The 10707-nt window shown below is 33.8% G+C and overlaps 2 pseudogenes; both read right to left on the bottom strand.

Moving 5' to 3' along the window:
* Positions 1–806: 806 nt before the first annotated feature.
* On the bottom strand, positions 807–4919 carry LOC131631661 (uncharacterized; annotated as a pseudogene).
* Positions 4920–6077: 1158 nt separating this feature from the next.
* Positions 6078–6763, bottom strand: LOC131595085 (ATP synthase subunit alpha, chloroplastic-like; annotated as a pseudogene).
* Positions 6764–10707: the final 3944 nt, after the last annotated feature.

The following is a 10707-nucleotide window of genomic DNA, read 5'->3' as shown; positions in this document are numbered from 1 at the left end:
AAATACTGAGAAAGAGGCATTTTGTTGAAATGATGTGTTATCTAATAACACTAACACCCCTATTTATACAAATGGTGGTGCATTCTAGATCACACAAATGTATGGGTGCAATCAGGACCCTCCAAAAGTATCGACAAAATCTCAACCGTTTAAAAAACTAAAAAATTGAAACATATCATAAATTTAGTTAATTTTGAAATTTCCGGTATGTTTTACCGGAAATTTCCTTCTAACTGAAATTTCCAGTAGTTTGTACCGGAAATTTTAGAGTGAATACCGAAAATTTGTTTTGGAAATTCTTCGTTTTTCATTAAGAGTAAAATTGGATTTATAAAAAAATGGACGGTGGCAAAGATAAAAAAGATGGTGGCGAGTTAATTTCTTGTACAATTGTCCCTTGCTTGTATTAATAGATTGTAACTTGACTTTGTTATGAAATTAAGTACCTCTCGTATTCACTTTAATACAAGTCTCATGCTTGGGAATAAAATTAGAAAAAATTATACCAATTGCGACCTAAAAATTGAATCGAATGTGGCATATTCAAATAGTCAACATAATTGTTGCCTATTCATTGTCTTTTGTTTTGACAAAGGTTTTCTGCCTTTCAGCAACACTTCTTAAACAAATATTATAGTGATATGCTACAAAACATGGTGCATTAGGAATAATCCTTCCAAATAAGGTCAATGAAATTTTTAAAAAGTCCCGCAAAAATGCATAAGGAGAATTGAGAATTTCTCGTCTTTCTAAGGCTACTTGTACTCGAGGACTTTCAATAAATTCAGGATTGCTACACGTTTAAGGACTTTCAATAGATTCTTTTTGCTTAAATTTATTCTTAAGTATTACATGTAAATGGGTTGGCTTTCATTAAGCATTTTCTCCAAAGATTGATCAAATGACAAAGAAGTTCTAATAAATGGATTTGATAAAATGGAAACTCGGTATCCAGTTCTTAACACCGTCCACCTGCTGGAGAGTAATTCAAGGCAAAACATTAGCATAGCATGGCTCATCACGCGAGCCCTTGAAAAAAAGCATACTCTTAATTCCCAAATCTTCACCAACATATCACCCTTGGGTTCCCAATAGGTGCCTTTTTCAAACCATTAGCATGGCACATCTGCTGCAATGCCTAGTCTACTGCTATCATCCATCAAGTTGTGGGTGCACCCGATTACATTTTGCACCGGCTCCACATTGTCCCTCTACACCATATAATTTTATTACACCACAACCTGCAGGCTAGCATCACAAAATGGACCTTCTGCCAGAAAGATAATGATTATGATAGTGATGACAGTACACTGAATATTGGCATGTCCGACACTCTTCTATAGTTAAATAATCAAACAATTAACTGTCATAGATCTTTGGGGTAACCAAACTTACCTATTTTGCAGGCAACTGAACAAAACAGTGAAGGATATTTCAACATCTACTTCGCACAGATGATACACCTTGGACAAAATCAAAACTAACCAAAAAAAACTTGTATATATGAATGCTTAGAAAATATCATATCATGAGTAAAAGATGAAAGTTAAAAAACATGAAACATTAGGCATTAAGAACATACAAGTACAAGTACCTAAATCCCACATCACTTTAAAGAACAAAAACAAAAGCAGATCAATGACTCTTTCAGCTTCAGGGATCATTTGTCATCATTCATCTTGTATTGTTGGCTTGCATCACCCATATGAAATAAATAATCCATAAATTACGCAATGAATTATTAAATAAAATAAATTAAACCTAGGTCTTCAGGTTATATAGAATTAAGCTTAATGGGAAATTCAAACTCAACCTTCAAGTTCTCTGTATGGATTAAAGAGAGAACTTTGTGGCAAACTCAAGACTAGAACTGATCAACAAATGTTACAGACGGAAAAAAATATTGAATTGTAGAAGAGTCTAACAAGCCATATTTTTTGTGACTTTTACCTCAATCTATTTTTAATAATATGAACAAGTTAGTTGTCAGAATCGCAATCCCTTTTGTAGGACAGTCCAATTCTGCAAATGAGAAAACTCATATTTGGGTAGGATCGGTGAGATCACCGTCGAAACACGTAGAATTCGTGAGATCGTGCGTTTCTTCCTACCAAAGGAAATGAAAACGAATAGTCTGCTGTCAACACAAAATATCTCATTGGCATGTGTTTGGCATTTTCAACCTCTGTATTCAAAACTACTATAAAAGACATGTCTAATTCAATGAATAAGTAATTATTGTAATAGGTGAATTCCAATTGATAACTGAATATATAACAAGAAAGTGACAATTAACTAAATTTGAGAAAATGTTGCAGCAAAGAATCGGAAATCATTTAACATTTTAAACTGTATTTTGATTCAAATAAACTGCTTAGTTTACTTTGGTGAATTAAAGAGGGAAAAGAAACACTAGAGGTAATGATGTCTGACTGAGCCTAGGACTTGAGATGTTTATCTCGGATAGAGTTGCTTAGCATCGACCCCCTAAAATGCTATCGCGGTATAATGGATGGTGGAATAGCCACTTTTCTAAAGACTAAAAACCACTATACAAAGTAAACATAAAATACTAGAAATTAGACGTATTCACAAAATTAAAGAGATCATCGTACTTATAGTTAAAGAACCTAATGTATATGGTGTGATAAAACTTAGGCAGAGAAGAAGACTAAACAAAACTAAAGTAGAAATTGAGGAAGAACATAACATTACTCTTCAAAGGGTTCGGGTTGGAATTTATTCAACAATTTAAAAAATTGAGGAATTTATATTCAAAAATCGAATTGCGGCTGCGATAGCGGTTTGGGGCACAATTAGCGGCCGCTATTGTTGACAGCGGTTCACGGACCAGAAGCGTTGCGCCTAACCCTACCACCGCTGCGCTATTCTGTTATAGTGGTGCTATAGCGTGCTATCAACAACATGGCCTAGGACCTCCAGCTGTGCATACTATCCAACTCCCTCACCACTGGAACAATCATAGAGATTTTAGATTTAGCTAATTTGACTCATAACAAGGAGCCTATTAGGGAAATCTCATTATTTTTATTCATGAAAAGGGATTAAGGGAACCATCAATACAAACAATTACATGATAAGACTATTAGGTAACTATGAGCCTAGAGTTATGACTTGTTATAAGGGGCATTCAATTTTGTTCTAGTAATTTTATACTATAACACCAACAGACCATAATTATGTAATATACTTATCCATACTATTGACGATATTCAAGAACAATGCTATATAAGAGAAAACCCAAAGCCTGGGAGATAGTATACTATATAATCATCTCATGGAATGGAATCATACCTCTAAAAAGATTGCATCTGCCGAGCCATGCCATTCTATGCCAAATCACTGTCCAATTTCAAAACACACTGCATATTGTTAGAACCAATAAATAAAGGTACTAAGAAAACCCTGCAGCAATATCATACATTTTCAGCAGAATTCTACAACACCGTGAATAGTTGTGGTGTTTTTGAGTTTTCATAGCAGAAAAAACCAAGTAAGCCCAAATGATTGTGGGAAAAAGTTTTTGTATTTGTAAAATCATTATGGACGTATAACCATGCAAATTTACTGAGACTGGGCACAAATTTTTTGTCACGCCCAAACATAGTTTACATAATAAGTTTAAATTCAATGGTTTTAAGATATTTCAATTTTGACCAAAAACAGGGATAGAACTTATATTATCAAAGAAATCATTATAACTACCTGAATCAGATTTAAACCATTCTATGTGCGGGATGATTATTTAAACATCTTGATTTCCTTCAATAGAATTAGAAATGGTACACACACAGATATGCAAATAACACAACTCACAAGAGATTATAGCACCAATGGCCTAAAGGTATTTCACTATTTCGACATATTCGTTCATCTCAATGCTATAAACCTATATAAAAAAAAGGCCTTACTTGTATACAAAAAGTAAAGACTTTTTTCTACCAAGTAGAGTCGGCTACATGAACCAAACCACCAAACCAGACCATAATGTCATGTCCTCAGTTAAGTTTAAGCATAGTGATAGATATGACCCAAAAGGAAAACTGAATTGTATTGATAGAAAGATGAATTTTGTTACAAGGTAAATTAAAGAAAATGAAGTGAATTCAAAACTTATCCAAGCACTATATGCTAGCATCCTTCCCCTGGTATAGCCTTAATAGCCTAGACGCTTCTTCCTCTTCATAACAATTCACATACCTTTTCATGAACAACACATCAGACAATTTAAACGGTGTACACAAGCTAGCACTCTTCTTAATCAAACCTTTGGATAACAGATACCGGACGACTGAAGCCCTTGGAACAAGCCTTTTCTCTATACTAAGTCCGAATAGTTCAGGTGCTGCCATGAGCACGGAAGGATCCCATTCAAGCTCTTTGACCCAAAATTGCATCACCGCATTGAGTTTATCCGGTGACCGAAGCATAAAGTAAGGCTGTCTTTTAAAGGCATAAAAAATGACATCTTCAGAACAACCCCAGCTCTTCAAGGCATCAACTTTGGCATCCCATTGGGATTTGGTGATAGCCCTTTTGGCTAATAATGCAACACCAAAACTGATTTTGGAAGGGTGAAACCCTAATTCCTTAATGATTGAAGTAATGGCTTTTCTCAAATCATTAGAACATAGTACAGAAGGTCTAGAACAAAGCAAACATTAAATACAAGAACGGGTTACACCAAAATCAATTAAAAATGGACAGACAATGATTATAGCAATAGCTTTTTGATCAGAGGGACAGAAACTTCTTACCAATTCAAAAGTTTGAATAATGCGTTTGAGGCTTGATCTTAGGAAATGGGGGCTTCTGGTGATGGTGGCGACTATGTTGGTGGGAGAAGCGCCTTTGGAAGCTAAAAATTGAGAGCATCTTGTGGAGATAAACCACAATTGTTAGTGAGGTAGGATATGGTGAAAGAGTGGGGTTTGAGGAGAAGAAGATGACATTTTGGGGTTGAAGAAAGATTGTTGGGGTAAGGAAAACCTCTGAGATGCAACATGAGATGAGATGAGATGATTCAGCAGAAAAGAAACTAAGAGAGTTTTGAAACTAAGACACTATGTCACTAATTCAACCACTATTCTTTAAGGGTGTGTTTGGTTCAAATGAGGGGAGGGGAGGGGAGAGATTTTAATGGAGGAGAGAGAAGGGGAGGGGAGGTGAGGGGATTTTTTTAAAAGGATGGGTGTTTGGTTCAAACGAGGGGAGGGGAGGGGAAGAGAGGGATTTTAATTAAAAATATGTTTGGTTCAGGAGGGGAGGGGAGGGGTTTTATTAATAATTTACATTTTTATCCTTCTTTGTTAGTAAAATTTCTAATATTGAGTGATTAAAAAGTGATGATTTACCACATAATGTTAAAAAATTGAGTTCACTTAATTCGAATAAAATGTTCAAAATCAAATTAAACTATATGTTAATAACAACTTTAAAATCGTAAGGAATTATTTGACAAATAAAATACATAAAATAATTTATTATTAAATATAAATGGTTTAAAATTTTTAATAAAATAAAAAAATAAATAAATTGATTAAAATGAAAATTTTAAAATTTGATATAAAAGAAAATATGATAGGATACATAACAAAATTAGAAAAAAAAACATAAATAAACATAAAAAGACTTATAAAAAAATCAAAAAAGTGAAATGATTATGATTTATATTAAGGACAAAAATTTCAAAATAATTTGAAGGTGGAGAATAATTGTAATAAGTTGATAGAAGCAATCGAGAAAAATCACACAGAAGAAAACAATAATACAAAAGAAAATGAATAATCTAAAATATTAAAATTAAACTGAGGATATTATAGTAATTATGATAATTTTTAAAATATTAAAGTTGAGATTCCCTCCCCTCCCCTCCAAATCCCTCCAATTTGGAGAAACGCAAAAAGTGTGTTTTGGAGGGATTTTGCTCCCCTCCCCTTCCCTCCCCTCCCCTTATAAAATTTGAACCAAACACATTTAATTAAAAATATTCCCTCCCCTCCCCTCCATCTACCCCGAACCAAACACACCCTAAGTATAGAATTCCACGATGATTATTAACCAACACCCCTAATTATCACTACGATCACTTTTGATAAATTAAGATAACCATTCCTTTCAGTATAAATAGTTATTATATGTTCTTTCACAATAAGAGGAGTTGATTGAGATTGTTTAAGCAACTCATGTAATCGTTGACCTCTTGACAATTGATTTTGCGTAGCTTTATCGAGATCTGATGAGAGTTGTGCAAAAGATTCTAATTCTGCGAATTGTGTCAATTCCAATTGTAATTTATCAGCTACTTGTTTCATGGCTTTTATTTGAATCGTCGATCCAACTCTAGAAACAGAAATACCCTCATTAATTGCAGCAGGTCTGGTCCAAGCATTGAATAAATTAGCAGATAAGAACATTTGGCCATCTGTAATGGAAATTACATTAGTAGGAATATAAGTTGAAACATCTCTTAATTGGGTCTCAACTATTGGTAAAGCACTCATACTTCCTTCACCTAACTGAGAGCTTAATTTAGCGGCTCTTTCCAAAAGACACGAATGTAAATAAAAACATCTTCGGGATAAGCTTCGTGACCCGGTGGTCTTCGTAATAGAAGAGACATTTGGCGATAAGCCTGTGAATTTGCTATCGTTTTATCTATCTATTATTTTATCTATCTATAATCTTCCTCAAACTACCATTAGGAATACTAATGACCATGACCAACCACAACCTCAATCATAATTGATCACCAATTTGATACTCTGATTATCATTTTATATACTTATATTCTTCGTTATTTCCATTATAATCAGCATTTTGAATATCGACAATCAGTAATATACTCACTATCAATCCTCACTTGAACAATCTTCAACCGCCACTTAAACCAATTTCAATCACCACTCTGACTGCCACTGATTACCATAATTAACTACCGCTCTAACCATCACTCTAAACATCATAAACAACCACTTTGACCATTATTGGTCATACTTGAATATGAAATTTTTATTATTATGTAGAGAGAATGCACATGTATATATAGGTTTAAGCCTCCTAATCAATAAACTAAAACAGGAAAGGTTTTATACAATAATATCCTAATTGATACTAATAATCTTATTATAAAATAATATTTTAACACTCCACCTTAAGGTGGTGCATATAAATCATATGCATCCATCTTGTCACATATGTAAGTAATCCGAGGTTTCCGAAGAGATTTTGTAAAGAAGTCAGCAAGTTGATCCCTAGAATTGACAAAGGAGGTTTTGATGATCCCGGTGGTAATCTTCTCTCTAAGAAAATGACAATCAACTTCAATATGTTTTATCCTCTCATGAAATTTTGGATTGGAGGAGAGGTGCAAAGCTGTATGGTTATCATATACAAGTTCCATATGACCGACTTCGCAAAAATGAAGTTCATGTAGTAAATGCTTTAACCACAAGAGCTCACATGTGGCATGAGCCATGGCTAGATACTCATCTTCTGTACTTGATCGAGCAACAACATTTTTCTTTTTGCTCTTCCATGAGAACAAATTTCCACCAATAAAAACACAATAGCCTGGTGTAGAGCGTCTATCACTTGCATCTCCTGCCCAGTCAGCATCTAAATATCCAATGATATCGATGTTTCCTCTATCACATAAAATAAGCCCTTTCCGAATGATTATTTGATATACTTGAGTATTCGAATAACTACATCCCAATGGTTGTCATAATAAGAGTTTAGGAATTGACTTACTACATTGACGGGAAAAATTATATCGCGTCTAGTCAAGGTATGATAATTAAATTTTCCTATAAGGCTTTGATATATAAAGGATCAGTATATGGCTTCCCCTGATTAGGAATAAGCTTTGCATTAGGATCCATAGGATGGATTATCAACCGGTTTGCAATATGTAAGATCTGTTTCTTCCAAAATATCAAGGGCATACTTCCCTTGGGAGATAACAATACTTGACTTTGACTGAGATACCTCAATAACCAATAAGTAACAAAGAGGACCCAAGTCCTTAATCTGAAAATTCTAAAATAAGTGTTGTTTTAAAGCCTTGATACCCTTATAGTCATCACCAGTAATGACAATGTCGTCAACATAAACCACTAAATAAATATATTTATTAGAAGAGGAGCATTTGGTGAAAATGAAGTGATATGATTCACAACGGGTCATGCCAAATTGTTTCAACACTTCACTAAATCTTCCAAACCATGCCCGAGGTGACTGTTTCAAGCCATACAAAGATTTATGTAATTTACATACCTGATTACACTCCCCTTAAGCAACAAACTCGGGAGGTTGCTCCATATAAATCTCATCTTCCAAGTCACCATGAAAGAATGCGTTCTTGACATCCAATTGAAATAAAGCTTATAATTTCATGGCCTCCATGGCCAGAAAGAGACGAACAAATGTCATATTTGCAACCAGAGTAAAGGAATCATTATAATCTTGACCAGGGACTTAAGTATACCCATTTGCCACTAGGCGAGCTTTCAATCGATCTACCTATCCATCAGGACCCACCTTAACATTGAATATCCACCTACAACCAACAATAGATTTCCTAGGAGGGACAGTAATAAGCTCCTAGGTATGATTAGATTCTAAAGCTGACATTTTTGTCAAGTATTGTCTATCTCCACCCTGAATAGGATAATGCTTCTTGGATAGTTTTAGGAATAGAAACAAATGCAAGTGCAGTAACAAAAGTATAATAGGTAGGAGATAAATGATGGTAAGATGCACAATTATATATAGGATAAGGGTTACAGGTTGAACGGTTACCTTTACGGATGCCAATGGGAAAAGCAAGAGACGAAGTCGGAGCAGGGTGGAGGCGCTTGGAATAGGCACTAAGTATCGTGGTCTTTACTATCTTCATCCTTCCACTTCTTCTATATGTGTTAGTACTGAATCTCCTGATCTTCGACATCGTCGCCTAGGTCATCTTTATCCAAGTTGAAGAAAATGGTGGCTGGTCTTTCTCATTTAGAGTCCTTACAGTGTGAAGCTTGTCAGTTAGGAAAACATATTAGAGTTTCTTTTTCCAGTCGTATTAATAATTGAGCCATGTCTCTTTTTGATGTTGTTCATTCTGATGTATGGGGTCCTAGTTAGATTCCTTGATACAAACTTGAATATGAAATTCTTATTATTATGTGGAGAGAATACATATGTATATATAAGTCTAAGCCTCCTAATCAATAAACTAAAATAGGAAATATTTGATACAATAATATCCTAATTGATACTACTAATCTTATAATAAAATAATATATCAACAATCATCACCACAAACTACCGCCAACAACTGCCACGTTTACCTTGTTCGATCACCACCACCTATCATCAATCACCATTACTTACTAGTGTGAGACCAGTGATGTTGAGTTTTAACCTCATTAGCGAGGGCCAATAAGGACCTTATATGGAAAAGTCATATTTGAAATGTTCGTCATTTCTCTCAAACGATTGATGGTTTATATAGGATTATTGGTATAATTTATGCCCATAAAATCCATTTATAAGACATTACAACATTTTCTCCCTTGTTTGTACAAGACTATTTATTGAAATTTAAGTCTCATGTCTCCTAGTTTGAGACCAACCACTTATGTCCATTAAGAAGACTTAAGTCCTCTGAAATTCGAGTACAGACTTGTTCCAATAAATTATCCAAAATGCACACAGTCTCCCAAAAAAAGCCCACGGGGGTGAAATGTTTAAGGAGAAAAATATTGATCTCAATTCTCACCCAATCTTATTACTTTTATGTCTTAGTAATTAACACGGCCTATTAATTTTAATCGAGATGTGCAAATTTGATCTTATTGGTTTTTCTGTTATTTTAGTGATGTGTTTTAGGTCTCAATTATTGTGTAACCCTTGATGAAAGTTAATGAAAATTTTTATTCTCACCCTCAATTACTCTCTCTCTCTCTCTCTCTCTCTCTCTCTCTCTCTCTAATTATCTCTTCTCTCTCACTATCTTCTTCTACACATACCCTAAACTCCCATTGTTCACCAATTGTGAGATTGTATGTTCCAATAGTTTTTGACAGGACCAAAGCTTGTTATTCTATGGTGGGATCCCTTTATCCTGGCGTGAGTTGGTTATAGTCTAACTCTTGCTTAGGTGTTCTTTCCGAAGTGCGGTTAAGATCTTCCTAAGCAAGATATCGTAATATACATAATCTTTTAGTAGTTATTCTTTAACGTGTTTTTCTATTTTTTGTTATGGTTTATAAGTGTTAATTATTTTCGTATTATTTGATTCGCATTCATATCAATACTTATTACTTCTTTGTCTATGTTCATGCATTTAATCATTAAGGTGATTCTCGGTGCGTTATGTTTTAAGTTATCTGATTTTACCATGTAAATCGGCATTTTAGTATATTTCTACTTATTTAATGTATTTTTATCATATGTTTTCATGCATCATGTTAGTTCTAAACATGTTTAACATGTAATTTTACAACTTTCAATTCATTATTTTCAAATGAATTGAATCTAATGATCTTTTAAATCGATTCAAAATAAAATATTCAAATATTGAAGTAAAATATTTACTTTTCTATGTTCCATTTTTTTCACTCTACTCCACTCTATTCATTTTAAAATATTCAAACATAATTATTAAATAAATTTAGAAAAGAAAAAAAAAAC

This window comes from Vicia villosa, linkage group LG1, assembly GCF_029867415.1.
Source record: "Vicia villosa cultivar HV-30 ecotype Madison, WI linkage group LG1, Vvil1.0, whole genome shotgun sequence".
Taxonomy (NCBI): Eukaryota; Viridiplantae; Streptophyta; class Magnoliopsida; order Fabales; family Fabaceae; genus Vicia; species Vicia villosa.
Note: the sequence above shows the minus strand (reverse complement) of the source record. Positions and strands in the feature narration are given on the sequence as shown.